The following is a 17298-nucleotide window of genomic DNA, read 5'->3' on the forward strand; positions in this document are numbered from 1 at the left end:
CACTGTAGAGTGTTAGATGTGTCACCAATCAGAGATCACTGTAGGATGTGTCACCGATCATAGATCACTGTAGAGTGTTGGATGTGTCACCAATCAGAGATCACTGTAGAGAGTTGAATGTGTCACCGATCATAGATCACTGTAGAGTGTTGGATGTGTCACCGATCATAGATCACTGTAGAGAGTTGAATGTGTCACCGATCATAGATCACTGTAGAGTGTTGGATGTGTCACCGATCATGGATCACTGTAGAGTGTTGGATGTGTCACTGATCATAGATCAATGTAGAGTGTTAGATGTGTCACTGATCATAGATCACTGTAGAGAGTTGAATGTGTCACCAATCATAGATCACTGTAGAGTGTTGGATGTGTCACCGATCATGGATCACTGTAGGATGTCACCGATCATAGATCACTATAGGATGTGTCACCGATCATAGATCACTGTACAGTGTTGGTTGTGTCACCAATCATAGATCACTGTAGAGTGTTGGTTGTGTCACCTATCATAGATCACTGTAGAGTGTTGGATGTGTCACTGATCATAGATCACTGTAGTCTGTTGGATGTGTCACCAATCATAGATCACTGTAGTCTGTTGGATGTCACCAATCATAGATCACTGTAAATTGTTGGATGTGTCACTGATCATAGATCACTGTAGGATGTGTCACTGATCATAGATCACTGTAGAGTGTTGGATGTGTCACCGGTCATAGATGACTGTAGAATGTGTAACCGATCATAGATCACTGTAGAGTGTTGGTTGTGTCACCAATCATAGATCACTGTAGAGTGTTGGATGTGTCACTGATCATAGATCACTGTAGAGTGTTGGATGTGTCACCGGTCATAGATCACTGCAGGATGTGTCACCGATCATGGATGACTGTAGAGTGTTGGATGTGTCACCAATCATAGATCACTGTAGAGTGTTGGATGTGTCACTGATCATAGATCACTGTAGAGTGTTGGATGTGTCACCGGTCATAGATCACTGCAGGATGTGTCACCGATCATGGATGACTGTAGAATGTGTAACCGATCATAGATCACTGTAGAGTGTTGGTTGTGTCACCAATCATAGATCACTGTAGAGTGTTGGATGTGTCACTGATCATAGATCACTGTAGAGTGTTGGATGTGTCACTGAACATAGATCACTGTAGTCTCTTGTATGTGTCACCAATCATAGATCACTGTAGTCTGTAGGATGTGTCACCGATCATAGATCAACGTAGGATGTGTCACCAATCATAGATCACTGTATATTGTTGGATGTGTCACTGATCATAGATCACTGTTAAGTTGAATGTGTCACCAATCATAGATCACTGTAGAGTGTTAGATGTGTCACCAATCAGAGATCACTGTAGGATGTGTCACTGATCATAGATCACTTTAGAGAGTTGAATGTGTCACCAATCATAGATCACTGTAGAGAGTTGAATGTGTCACCAATCACAGAACACTGTAGAGTGTTGGATGTGTCACCAATCATGGATCACTGTAGGATGTGTCACTGATCATAGATCACTGTAGAGTGTTGGATGTGTCACCAATCATAGATCACTGTAGACTGTAGGATGTGTCACCGATCATAGATCACTGTAATTTGTTGGATGTGTCACTGATCATAGATCACTGTAGGATGTGTCACCGATCATGGATCGCTGTAAATTTTTGGATGTGTCACCGATCATAGATCACTGTAGAGTGTTAGATGTGTCACCAATCAGAGATCACTGTAGAGAGTTGAATGTGTCACCGGTCATAGATCACTGTAGGATGTGTCACCAAACATAGATCACTATAGGATGTGTCACAGATCATAGATCACTGTAGAGTGTTGGATGTGTCACCAATCAAAGATCACTGTAGAGTTTTGGATGTGTAACCAATCATAGATCACTGTAGAGTGTTGGATGTGTCACCGATCATAGATCACTGTAGAGTGTTGGATGTGTAACCAATCATAGATCACTGTAGAGTGTTGGATGTGTCACTGAACATAGATCACTGTAAAGTGTTGGATGTGTCACAGATCATAGATCACTGTAAAGTGTTGGATCTGTCACCGATCATAGATCACTGTAGGATGTGTCACCGATCATAGATCACTATAGAGTGTTGGATGTGTCACCGATCATAGATCACTGTAGAGTGTTGGTTGTGTCACCAATCATAGATTACTGTAAAGTGTTGGATGTGTCACCAATCATAGATTACTGTAGAGTGTTGGATGTGTCACCAATCATGGATCACTGTAGAGTTTTCGATGTGTCACCGATCATAGATCACTGTAGAGTGTTGTTGGATGTGTCACAGATCATGGATCACTGTAGAGTTTTCGATGTGTCACCCATCATAGATCATTGTAGTGTTGGATGTGTTACCACTCATAGATCACTGTAGGATGTGTCACCGATCATAGATCACTGTAGTCTGTTGGTTGTGTCACCAATCATAGATCACTGTAAATTGTTGGATGTGTCACTGATCATAGATCACTGTAGAGTATTGGATGTGTCACCGATCATAGATCACTGTAGAGTGTTGGATGTGTCACCGATCATAGATCACTGTAGAGTGTTGGATGTGTCACCGATCATAGATCACTGTGGAGTGTTGGATGTGTCACTGATCATAGATCACTGTAGAGTGTTAGATGTATCAGCGATCATAGATCACTGTAGTCTGTTGGTTGTGTCACCGATCATAGATCACTGTAGAGTGTTGGATGTGTCACCGATCATAGATCACTGTAGAGTGCTGGATGTGTCACCGGTCATAGATCACTGCAGAGTGTAGGATGTGTCACCGATCGTAGATCACTGTAGAGTGTTGGTTGTGTCACCCATCATAGATCATTGTAGTGTTGGATGTGTTACCACTCATAGATCACTGTAGGATGTGTCACCGATCATAGATCACTGTAGTCTGTTGGTTGTGTCACCAATCATAGATCACTGTAAATTGTTGGATGTGTCACTGATCATAGATCACTGTAGAGTATTGGATGTGTCACCGATCATAGATCACTGTAGAGTGTTGGATGTGTCACCGATCATAGATCACTGTGGAGTGTTGGATGTGTCATCGATCATAGATCACTGTAGTCTGTTGGTTGTGTCACCGATCATAGATCACTGTAGAGTGTTGGATGTGTCACCGATCATAGATCACTGTAGAGTGCTGGATGTGTCACCGGTCATAGATCACTGCAGAGTGTAGGATGTGTCACTGATCGTAGATCACTGTAGAGTGTTGGTTGTGTCACCGATCATAGATCATTGTAGAGTGTTAGATGTGTCACCAATCAGAGATCACTGTAGGATATGTCACTGATCATAGATTACTGTAGAGTGCTGGATGTGTCACCAATCATAGATTACTGTAGAGTGTTGGATGTGTAACCAATCATAGATCACTGTAGGATGTGTCACCGATCATAGATCACTGTAGAGTGTTGGATGTGTCACTGATCATTGATCACTGTAGAGTGTTGGATGTGTCACCGATCATAGATCACTGTAGAGTGTTGGATGTGTCACCGATCATGGATCACTGTAGGATGTGTCACGGATCATAGATCACTGTAGAGTGTTGGATGTGTCACCAATCATATATCACTGTAGGATGTGTCACCTATTATAGATCACTGTAGAATGTGTCACGGATCACAGATCATTGCAGATTGTTGGATTTTGCACCGATCATAGATCACTGTGGAGTGTTATATGTGTCACCAATCACAGATCATTGTAGAGTGTTGGATGTGTCATGAATCATAGATCACTGTAGGATGTGTCACCGATTATAGATCACTGAAGAGTGTTGGATGTGTCACTGATCATAGATTACTGTAGAGTGTTGGATGTGTCACCAATCATATAATACTGTAGAGTTTTGGATGTGTCACCGATCATAGATTACTGAAGAGTGTTGGATGTGTCACCGATCATAGATCACTGTAGTGTTGGATGTGTCACCGATCATAGATCATTGTAGAGTGTTGGATGTGTCACCGATCATAGATCACTGTAGTGTTGGATGTGTCACCGATCATAGATCATTGTAGAGTGTTGGTTGTGTCACCGATCATAGATCACTGTGGAGTGTTGTATGTGTCACCAATCACAGATCATTGTAGCGTGGTGGATGCGTCACGGATCATAGGGGTGATAAATTCTTGTGAACATTTAAAGATAATTGCCTCATCCAACTTCTGCAGGAGCCAACTAGAGGGAGGGCCATTCTGGACTTAGTACTAACAAACCGGACCGAATAATGGGGGTACAGGTTGAGGGGCACTTAGGGAACAGTGACCACAATATAATCAACTTCCAGCTGTCATTCAATAAGAAGCCTTATCAGGGAGTGACAAATAAACTAAACTTTAGTGAAGCAAAATTAATCAGCTTAGAACTACTATCAGTAACATTAATTGGGACAACATCCTCAAAAATATCAGTACAGAGGACAAATGGGAAAAGTTCAAAAGGATCCTAATCGCCTCATGTGAGCAGTTCATACCCTTTAATAACAAATGAACTTCAAGTAAAAGGAAACCAATGTGGCTCAACAAGACGGTAAGAGAGGGCAATTAACAATAAAAAGAAAGCGTTCAAACTACTAAAGCAAGAAGGCAGCGAAGAAGCGCTGAAATTGTACAGGAAAAAAAATAAAATATGCAAAGATAAGATCAAAACTGCTATGGAGGAGGCAAAAAGACTGATCGCCAAAGAGAGCAAAAACAACCCGAAACTATGTTTTAACTATATTAACAGCAAAAGGATTTGCAGGGAGAGCACTGGCCCTTTAACAAGTAATGCAGGGGAAATCATTGAAGATGATGGAGAAAAGGCAAATCTATTAAATAGTTTCTTTTCAAGCGTATTCATGAACGAAAAGGAAATGCCACACGAGATGCAGGGGAATAAAATGAGCCCCTCACAAAATATCTCATACCTAACGCAGGAGGAAGTGCAGAACCAGTTAAAGAAGATTAAAATCGATAAATCGCCAGGCCTAGATGGAATACACCCGAGGGTACTAAGGGAACTACGTGATAAGATAGCTGGGCCGCTATATCTGATATTTATGGATACTATCAAGACCGGGGTTGTACCATTGGATTGATGCATTGCCAACGTGCTTCCAATTTATAAAAAGCGGTCCAAAAGTGAGCCTGGTAACTACAGGCCGGTAAGTCTCACTTCAATAACTGGAAAAATATTCGAGGGGTTTCTGAGAGACGCCATCCTAGAATACGTCAAGGAGAACAACGGTATAACTCCTCACCAACATGGATTCATGAAGGGTCAATTGTGTCAGATCAATCTGATCAGCTTCTACGATGAAGTAAGCTCTAAGCTGGACCTGGGAGAATCTATTGATCTTGTATATCTGGACTTCTCTAAAGCATTTGACACCGTGCCACATAATAGGCTGATATATAAAATGAGACAGCTCTGATTGGGTGAAAACATGTGTAGTTGGGTAATGAATTGGCTCAGAGATAGAAAGCAGAAGGTGGTAATAAATGGTTCGTACTCTGATTGGGCCACAGTCACTAGTGGGGGGGCCACAGGGTTCAGTATTAGGCCCCATTCTGTTCAATATATTTATCAATGACCTGATAGAGGGGCTGCACAGTAAAATATCAGTATTTGCAGATGACACAAAATTATACAGTATAATCAATGCAAAGGAGGACAATGTGCGGCTGCAAACGGACCGACATGAGCTGGGGGCTTGGGCAGAAAAATGGTAAATGAAGCTCAATGTTGATAAAGGTAAGGTTCTGCACATGGGCAGGAGAAACGGATGTAACCAATATTCACTTAATGGGGTACCGCTAGGGAAAAGTGATATGGAAAAAGCCCTGGGGGTACTAGTGAATTGTAGACTAAACTGGAGTAACCAATGCCAGTCAGCTGCTGCAAAGGCAAATAAAGTCTTGGGGTGCATTAAAAGAGGTATAGGGGCAAGGGATGGGAACATTATCCTCCCACTATATAAGGCACTTGTCAGGCCCCACATGGAATACTGCGCACAGTTCTGGTCACCGGTGCTCAGGAAAGATGTTACAGTTCTTGAGGGGGTTCAAAGAAGGGGAACTAAACTAATACATGGAATGAAGGGACTGGAATACCTGGAGAGGCACCAAAACTGGGATTATTTACCCTGAAAAAAAGACGGCTAAGGGATGAGCAAATAACTCTGTATAAATGCATGAGGGGACGATACAAGGATCTCTCCCATGATCTGTTTATACCCAGGACTGCGACTGTAACAAGAGGGCATCCGCTACGTCTAGAGGAAAGAAGGTTTCATCACCAACACAGAAAAGGGTTCTTTACTGTAAGAGCAGTGAGACTGTGGAACTCTCTGCCTGAGGATGTGGTGATGGCAAAATCCATAGAGGAGTTTAAGAGGGACTAGATGTCTTTCTAGAGCGGAAGGATATTATAGGATATAAATCTTAGGTCAATTGTTAATCCGGGTATACAGGCAGGTAGGAACTATTAGGGGTTGATCCAGGGAACAGTCTGACTGCCATTAGGGAGGAATTTTCCCCCAAATGGGTTAATTGGCTCCTGCCTCTTGGGGTTTTTTGCCTTCCTCTGGATCAACAACATAGGAGGATTAATAGGCTGAACTAGATGGTCATTGTCTTCATTCAGCCTTACATACTATGTTACTATGATCATAGAGCACTGTAGGGTGTGTCACCAATCGCAGATCAGTGTAGTGTAGGATGTGTCACCGATCATAGATCACTGAAGAGTGTTGGATGTGTCACCGATCATAGATCACTGTAGGATGTGTCACCGATCATAGATCACTGAAGAGTCTTGGATGTGTCACCGATTATAGATCACTGTAGGATGTGTCACCGATCATAGATCACTGAAGAGTCTTGGATGTGTCACCGATTATAGATCACTGTAGGATGTGTCACCGATCATAGATCTCTGTAGAGTGTTGGATGTGTCACCGATTATAGATCACTGTAGGATGTGTCACCGATCATGGATGACTGTAGGATGTGTCACCGATCATAGATCACTGAAGAGTGTTGGATGTGTCACCGATTATAGATCACTGAAGAATGTTGGATGTGTCATCGATCATAGATCACTGTAGAGTGTTGGATGTGTCACCGATCATAGATCACTGAAGAGTGTTGGATGAGTCACAGATCATAGATCACTGAAGAGTGTTGGATGTGTCACCGATTATAGATCACTGAAGAATGTTGGATGTGTCATCGATCATAGATCACTGTAGAGTGTTGGATGTGTCACCGATCATAGATCACTGAAGAGTGTTGGATGTGTCACCGATCATAGATCACTGTGGAGTGTTGGATGTGTCACCGATTATAGATCACTGTAGAGTGTTGGATGTGTCACCGATTATAGATCACTGTAGTGTTGGATGTGTCACCGATCATAGATCACTGTAGTGTTGGATGTGTCACCGATTATAGATCACTGTAGTGTTGGATGTGTCACCGATCATAGATCACTGTAGTGTTGGATGTGTCACCGATTATAGATCACTGAAGAATGTTGGATGTGTCACCAATCATGGATCACTGTAGTCTGTTGGATGTGTCACTGATCATAGATCACTGTAGAGTGTTACCGATCATAGATAACTGTAGAGTGTTGGATGGTTCACCGATTATAGATCACTGTAGGATGTGTCACCGATCATAGATCACTGGAGAGTGTTGAATGTGTCACCGATCATAGATCACTGTAGGATGTGTCACCGATCATAGATCACTGTAGGATGTGTCACCGATCATAGATCACTGTAGGATGTGTCACCGATCATAGATCACTGTAGAGTGTTGGATGTGTCACCGATTATAGATCACTGTAGGATGTGTCACCGATCATAGATCACTGGAGAGTGTTGAATGTGTCACCGATCATAGATCACTGTAGAGTGTTGGATGTGTCATCAATCATAGATCACTGTAGAGTGTTGGATGTGTCATCAATCATAGATCACTGTAGAGTGTTGGATGTGTCACCGATTATAGATCACTGAAGAATGTTGGATGTGTCACCGATTATAGATCACTATAAAGTGTTGGTTGTGTCACCAATCATAGATCACTGTAGAGTGTTGGATGTGTCACCAATTATAGATCACTGTAGAGTGTTGGATGTGTCACCGATCATAGATCACTGGAGAGTGTTGGATGTGTCACCGATTATAGATCACTGTAGAGTGTTGGATGTGTCACCAATTATAGATCACTGTAGAGTGTTGGATGTGTCACCGATCATAGATCACTGGAGAGTGTTGGATGTGTCACCGATTATAGATCACTGTAGGATGTGTCACCGATCATAGATCACTGTAGAGTGTTGGATGTGTCACCGATTATAGATCACTGTAGGATGTGTCACCGATCATAGATCACTGGAGAGTGTTGAATGTGTCACCGATCATAGATCACTGTAGGATGTGTCACCGATTATAGATCACTGTAGGATGTGTCACCGATCATAGATCACTGTAGGATGTGTCACCGATCATAGATCACTGTAGAGTGTTGGATGTGTCACCGATTATAGATCACTGTAGGATGTGTCACCGATCATAGATCACTGTAGAGTGTTGGATGTGTCACCGATTATAGATCACTGTATGATGTGTCACCGATCATAGATCACTGGAGAGTGTTGAATGTGTCACCGATCATAGATCACTGTAGAGTGTTGGATGTGTCATCAATCATAGATCACTGTAGAGTGTTGGATGTGTCATCAATCATAGATCACTGTAGAGTGTTGGATGTGTCACCGATCATAGATCACTGAAGAGTGTAGGATGTGTCACCGATTATAGATCACTGAAGAATGTTGGATGTGTCACCGATTATAGATCACTATAAAGTGTTGGTTGTGTCACCAATCATAGATCACTGTAGAGTGTTGGATGTGTCACCAATTATAGATCACTGTAGAGTGTTGGATGTGTCACCGATCATAGATCACTGGAGAGTGTTGGATGTGTCACCGATTATAGATCACTGTAGAGTGTTGGATGTGTCACCGATCATAGATCACTGGAGAGTGTTGGATGTGTCACCGATTATAGATCACTGTAGAGTGTTGGATGTGTCACCGATTATAGATCACTGTAGGATGTGTCACCGATCATAGATCACTGTAGTGTTGGATGTGTCACCGATCATAGATCACTGGAGAGTGTTGGATGTGTCACCGATTATAGATCACTGTAGAGTGTTACCGATCATAGATCACTGGAGAGTGTTGGATGTGTCACTGATCATAGATCACTGAAGAGTGTTGGATGTGTCACCGATTATCACTGAAGAGTGTTGGATGTGTCACCGATTATAGATCACTGTAGAGTGTTGGATGTGTCACCGATTATAGATCACTGAAGAGTGTTGGATGTGTCACCGATTATAGATCACTGAAGAGTGTTGGATGTGTAACCAATCATAGATCACTGTAGAGTGTTGGATGTGTCACCGGTCATAGATCACTGTAGAGTGTTGGATGTGTCACCGATTATAGATCACTGAAGAGTGTTGGATGTGTAACCAATCATAGATCACTGAAGAGTGTTGGATGTGTCACCGATCATAGATCACTGTAGAGTGTTGGATGTGTCACCGATCATAGATCACTGAAGAGTGTTGGATGTGTCACCGATCATAGATCACTGAAGAGTGTTGGATGTGTCACCGATCATAGATCATTGTAGAGTGTTGGATGTGTTACAGATCATACATCACTGTGGAGTGTTGGATGTGTCACCGGTCATAGATCACTGTAGTGTTGGATGTGTCGCCGATCATAGATCACTGTAGTGTTGGATGTGTCACCGATCATGGATCACTGTGGGATGTGTCACCGATCATGGATCACTGTAGAGTGTTGGATATTTCACCGATCATAGATCACTGTGGAGTGTTGGAGTTGTTACTAATCACTGTAAATTGTTGGATGTGTCACTGATCACTGTAAATTGTTGGATGTGTCACTGATCATAGATCACTGCCCCCGAGTTACATCTTGTATTATACTCCAGAGCTGCACTCACTATCCTGCTGGTGGAGTCACTGTGGGTATTATTGTACCGTGATGCCCTGGAACTGGTGGGTGTCCACAAGGGGAAGGCTGTTTGATAGCTGGGTGACACCCCTTTTTTCTGATTGGCTTGACGGTACGCTCCCCGGCGTCGCCTTACAGGTCCTGGCACAGCTCTTGCTGCTGTCCTGTTCCTCTCAGCTACGGCCACAGAGCAGGAGACCGCGACAGTGGTCCCGCTAGGGAAAGCTGCCGTGCACTGTTACATCGCCTCCGGGAGCTGGTAAAGGGAGGATGCCGTCAGCCTAAGTGACAGCGCAGCTGCCAACGCGGCTGCGGTGGCTACACTGACGGGGCACAGCAGCACAGCCGGCTGAGGAAGCTTGCTGCTGCGGGGACGGCGCCAGCAGCTACAGTGATAGTGGGGGCAGGAGCAGGGGCGCCGCAGCACATTAGGGGAGAGGTTACAAGTGACACTCACATTAAAGGCAGATGGCAGCCGGCCAATTTCTCCAGGAAACCAGAGTGCTAAGGACCTGTAAGTCCAAGGAAGTGCAGCCAGCCCTGCAGCCAATCACAAACAGGGGGCGTCACCCGGCTGTCAAACAGCTTTTCCCTGGTGGACACCCACCAGTTCCGGTGGCGTGAAGGTACAATAATACCGTCACTGTGTACATCCATTTCTTATCCTGTACTGATCCTGAGTTACATCCTGTATTATACTCCAGAGCTGCACTCACTATTCTGCTGGTGGAGTCACTGTGTACATATATTACTTATCCTGTACTGATCCTGAGTTACATCCTGTATTATACTCCAGAGCTGCACTCACTATTCTGCTGGTGGAGTCACTGTGTGCATACATTACTTATCCTGTACTGACCCTGAGTTACATCTTGTATTATACTCCAGAGCTGCACTCACTATTCTGCTGGTGGAGTCACTGTGTACATACATTACTTATCCTGTACTGATCCTGAGTTCCATCCTCTATTATACTCCAGAGCTGCACTCACTATTCTGCTGGTGGAGTCACTGTGTACATACATTACTTATCCTGTACCGATCCTGAGTTACATCCTGTATTATACTCCAGAGCTGCACTCACTATTCTGCTGGTGGAGTCACTCTGTACATACATTACTTATCCTGTACTGCTCCTGAGTTACATCCTGTATTATACTCCAGAGCTGCACTCACTATTCTGCTGGTGGAGTCACTGTGTACATACATTACTTATCCTGTACTGATCCTGAGTTACATCCTGTATTATACTCCAGAGCTGCACTCACTATTCTGCTGGTGGAGTCACTCTGTACATACATTACTTATCCTGTACTGCTCCTGAGTTACATCCTGTATTATACTCCAGAGCTGCACTCACTATTCTGCTGGTGGAGTCACTGTGTACATACATTACTTATCCTGTACTGATCCTGAGTTACATCCTGTATTATACTCCAGAGCTGCACTCACTATTCTGTGGCCCAATGCTGTGTAAAGCCAGACTAGGAATGGCAGTAAGAGAATGATATCAGTGTGATCCATGACTGAGCCCCCACAGAGGGTATCAGGACCCCAGCGTTTCGGTACGACACAACACAATGAGGTGGAGCAGCTTCCTTAGGACAATTTTTTATTCCCATGACAATATGTGAGGATCTGTAATAAGGTCATGATGGGTGACATGTACAGCGGTTCATCCTGGGAAGCACATAGAGATGTACAGTAAACAGCACATGGCATTGAGGTTGTCCATACAAAAACAGCTTCCATAGGAAGAAATGACCAATATATAATATATCGAGAGTCATCGATGCGTAGAAAACGGAACCCTCCCACGAAATTCAAGCTCAAGTTTAGCCGGATGTGTGGTAGTTCTGAGTATTGCGTGCTCCTATGTACATGGCGAGCGGTACATCTGTAGTATTGTCCTGGTGCAGGTTACAGCAGCTAGACATCCTGGTCCGACCTCCAGACACAGCGACAACAAGGTGAACCACGTCTCCAACATCATCCTCCGATTCGTAGGGTCTTATCTGAGCAGAGGTCAGTGTATGACTGAGTCTCCAGCCCCCTACTAACATTACTCATAAGCCACCCTAAAACGTAACATTGTAAAGTCTGCCGCTAAGCCCGATGCCTAATCATGGGCCTCTTCACTGGAGATTATAGTGCTATCATAATAGCGTATCTATATATAAAAGGCAACAGCTCCCTTCAAAAAAAGTATGTGCACCCTCCCTGAAAAGTATGTACACCCCCACCTAAAAGTTTGTGCGCCCCCTGAAAAGTATACACCTCCCAAAAAGTGTGCACACTCCCCAGAGACATATGCGAGCCCCAAAAAGTTTGTATCCCAAAAATACAAATGCAACCCCTCAAAAAAATGTATGTCTGCTCCCGAAAAACTATGCACCCTTTTCAAATAGTATGTTTGCCTCTCTGAAAAGCATGTGCGCCCCTCACTAAAAAAAAAAAGTGTGCCTAGTGATACTTAAAAAATGTGCCCCCTCAAACAGTGTGTACCATTCTCCAAAAAATGTATGTGTGCCAAATGAAAAACTATGTGCACTTGCCTAAAAATATGTACCTAATCTGAGCCAATGTATGCGCCCTCTGAACTGTACGTGCACCCCCCCAAAAATTATGTGCGCTCTCTGAAAAGTATGTGTGCCCCCCAAGAAGAATGTACACTTCCTGAAAAAGTATGTGAGCTGCAAATGCTATGTGCATCCCTGCAAAAAGTATGTGCCCCCCCCCCCTCCAACCCCCCCCCCCCCCCCAAAAAAAAAAACTGTATGTCTACTCCCTAAATAAATGTGTGACCTTTCCAAAAAGTATGTGTGGTTGATCAAAAGGTGTGTGCACACTCTTAAAAAGCATGTGTACCTGCAAAAAATGTATGACCCTCCCTAAAAAAAATACTAATACTAGAATTATAAGCCCCTCAAAAAGTGTGTAAGCTACCCCAAAGAATAGTATGTGCACTGGACTAAAAAGTAGATACTCCGCTCTCAGCCGACGTGTGCGTGCGCCCTGATAAGTACGTCAACTCCCCCAAACAATTATGTGTGCTCCCAGAAAAGTATGTGTGCTGCCCAAAAGTATGTTCCCCCTGAAGGTTATGTGAATAGTTGCCCCCCCCCTAAAAGCTAGACTTTGAAGATGTAAAAGTCTGAATTGTCCTTAGACCGGAGTTAACATTCTCTACAAGGAAATCTTTCAACATGAATATCTGATTTGTAAGCAGTTATATGTAATCGATGCATTCTAAGAAACAATTGCTCCCCCTCCCCCAAAGAAATGAGAAGTCATAAAACTCAAAAAGTTAAATGGCATACAAAGCAAAAAAACAAAAAAAATCCACAAAATAGACCATAAAAGCTGTGAGGTAACACAGAACTGGATTCTAATGTTTCATGAAAAATGATACAAATGACAGAACCATTTTCTGGCGCCCGGGGGTAATTGTATCGCATACTGGGCGTTATTGCTAGTGCATTTACTGTAAAGGGTTAAACCAAGTAATCTTGTAGATGTGATACTTTTAATGTCTAACAAAAGAATTGATGTACAGCGAGCTTTCCAACCTACTTCAGGTCCTTCCTCAGGCTGCAGCATAGATCTGGATGTGTCTTGTTGGAGGCCCGAGGAAGGACCCGAAGTAGGTTGGAAAGCTTCCTGTAACATCATCGCTTTTGTTAGACATGTAAAAGTATCACATCTACAAGATTCCTTGGTTTTACTTTTTACTCTACCGGCTAAGATGGTACCAAACATTTTTATTAAATCACTGCATGACCGGACTATAATCTCCAGCGAGGAGGCACCATAATGAAGGGTGGTTCACAAATAGAAGGCTTTCTTGACGTTGTTTTGGCCCCGGTCTTCGGCAGATGAATCCAGTTGATGCCCCTTTCAGTTTACAAACATTTCAGTTTTTTTTATACTTGAGAATGAATTGTTAAAATTGTATTAAATCCTTGAAAATAAATCTATTCAGACCCAAAATAAACAGCAGGAGGCTGAATCCCAGCAGCCACATATATGTGCGCGGACACCAGGTCTGAATCCCGTGAGCTGTCTGCAGCCTCCGAGTTGGCGGGTGAGTCCATCACCAGTGCCAGAAACCTCCCAGACAAAAGCACATCTGTAATACCGGGCTCCACTGATCACACGCTCTGCCAGCTCCTCTCCTGTTAATATTTAACCCCCTATTTACCAAACTGCCCAGATAAGCTTTCAAGGTGAAGACTGAAGAAAATACCCTCCAGGACTGAGGACACCAGAGGTCCTCCATGTGCGTTGACTGAAGACCGGGAACCCACAGACCTTCTCCTCTTGTCGTTCTGGCATCTACTCTACCAGAATGTTGCTAAACTTTCCCTTTTAATGTTCCCCATTCTTGGTAGCAGCATGATAATAGGGTGAAACACGTCAGAGAACGGGACCGGGTTTACAAATCAACACAACATTGATAAGGAAACACTGAGAATTGAGTCATTGTGTGCCCGTTGCCTCGGAAGAGTCCTTGTTGGAAGTATCCAGCAGTTTATACTAGTTCACCTTCGGTCACATGATTGTTACTCTGCGGAGATGGTGTGTGTCCGAGGTGCATGAGACCCGTGTATTCCGGTAGTATTAGGTGCCTCGCAGCATGAGGCCATTGTGTTCCCACCATCTATCCATCCGGCAGCAGCAGCTTTGGTGTGGAGAAATAAATGGAGACTCCGCTCAGCTTTGTGCGTTTCAACAGCATGAATAATCCCCTCTTGTTGTGCCCTCAGCAGAGATGTACAGGGAAGACGGGGGGCCACACCACCCCGGCCTCATCTCCCAGTCATCTGGAGGCTACTTATGATTACGTTTAACCTGTGAATTTAGAGAAAAGTGATTGTCTGAAATTTGCTCATCCTTTACCTGAATGGAGTTTGTCGTCTCTAATGTGAGAGACTCCTCTGAGTCTCGGGCCGCAACGCATCAGCTGCTCTACATTGGAAGTAGAGACTAATGAAGCTTTCTCTGCATTTCATGGGTATTGATTGCGTCAGCTCGTTCCTTTCACAATTAATCAGCGTATTTCTTTACCTAATGAGCAGGTCACGGTCATTACTAATATCGAGTGACCAAATTATCAAGTTTTCATCATCCGGAATGCAACCTATATGAGTCATCCATCAAGTCCCCCTCCTATGACGTCTACAAGCCTCGGGAGACCCTGGATATGTCTTCTAAGAGTGCGAAAATAGTCATCAGAATAAAATGACTCAAAGCTTCCATTATCCTCATCTAGAGATGAAAATGTTACTATTACATCTGCAACCTCAATTCCCCAAAAGTTGGGACGCTGTGTAAAATGTAAATAAATGTTAAGAAAAAAAGAATGCAGTGATTTGGAAGTATCATATATTCAAATTTAGTCACAGTAGCACATAGAACATATGACAAGGGGAAAGGGAGACATTGTTCCACTTCATTAAAAAAAACCCATTTAGAAATTTATGGCAGCAACACATCTCACAAAAGTTGTGGCGGGGGTAACAAAAGGCTGGAAACGTAAGTGGCACTAATGAACAACAGCTGGAGGGTCAACTTTCTAGTAAGTCACATGACTGTGTAAAAAAGAGGAGGTTAGAGAGGCCGAGTCTCTCAGAGGCAAAAATGGTCTGAGGTCACCAAGATGCATCTAAAAACTGTGGAACAATTTCAGAAAAAAGTTCCTCAACGTAAAATTGCAAAGACTTTAAATATCTCACAATCTACAGTAAATATCAGAAGATTCAGAGAATCTGGAAAACCTCATGTGCACAAAGGACAAGGCCGACGGTAAATACTGGATGCTCGAGATCCACGGGGCCCTCAGCCGGCGCTGCATTTAAACAAGCATGATTCTGTAGAGCAGATCACCGCATGGGCTTAGGAATACTTCCAGAAATCATTGTCTGTGAACACGATTCACCGTTCAATCCACAGATGGAAGTTAAAGTTGTATCATGCAAAAAAGAGGCCAAATATCAACGCAATCCAGAAACGTCGGCATCTTCTCTGGGCCAAAGCTCATTTACAATGGACTAAAAAAAATGGAAAACTGTTCTGTGGTCAGGGGAATCAAAGTTTGAAATAATTTTTGGGATATCGTGTCCTGCAGACTCAAGAGGAGACAGACCATCCAGCTTGCTATCAGCTCACAGTTCAAAAGTCTGCATCTCTGATGGTATGGGATAACATTAGTGCCTATGGCATGGACAGCGCACATATCCTGAAAGGCACTACCAATGCTGAGCAGTATATAGAGGCTGTAGAACAACATCTGCTCCATCTAGACAATGCTAAACCACATACCGCATCCATCACAACAGCATGGCTGCACAGAGCCCGGGTGGAGAACCGGCCGCCTGCAGTCCGGACCTTCCACCAGTAGAGAACATATGGCAGATTAGGAAATGCAAATCCGGCAGAGAAGACCCAGAACTGTTGAGCAGCGAGAATCCTACATCAGACAAGAGTGGGACAAGATTCCTCTCCTGAAGCTCCAGCAGTTGGTCTCCTCACCTCCCAGACGTTTACAGCCTGTTGTAAGACGAAGAGGCGGTGCTACACAATGGTAGACACGGCCCTGCCCACCTTTTGTGAGATGTGTTGCTGCCATCAATTTCTAAAAGAGTTAATTCTTTTAAATAAATGGAAAAACTTCCCCTCCCCCTTCTGATATGTTCCATGTTCTCTTGGGAAGAAAATATGATTAGATGCGATTTCCAAATCATTGCGTTTTTTAAACTTTCCAATTATTGACATTTTACAGAGTGTCCCACCCTTTAGGGATTGGGGTTATACATAGACTTGTATTGCACGCTTGCCTCTAGTACATATTGCTCTATATTCCAGCTCCTGCTTATGGTGCCCTTACTATACACAGCATTTAAGTACAACTATATGTGGATTAAAGTGCAATAATGCCATCAGAAGTACAAGAACAGCATCTATAAAACCCCAACGTATCCCACGGTACAGTCACTATGTCTCAAGAAACACTCCCCCTCATAGCCCCAATATGAAGGGACCCCTATCACCATGTGAAGACCTCTCTACTCACGCCAACAGTACTGCACCTCCCACATTCTGGTCAAAATATAAAGATCTCTCTATGGTCACTAGTCAAGAATTTTTTCTGGGCTCCAATCACAGCATGTCCCAAAGATTG

The sequence above is a fragment of the Eleutherodactylus coqui genome, chromosome 6 (assembly GCF_035609145.1).
Source record: "Eleutherodactylus coqui strain aEleCoq1 chromosome 6, aEleCoq1.hap1, whole genome shotgun sequence".
Lineage (NCBI taxonomy): Eukaryota > Metazoa > Chordata > Amphibia > Anura > Eleutherodactylidae > Eleutherodactylus > Eleutherodactylus coqui.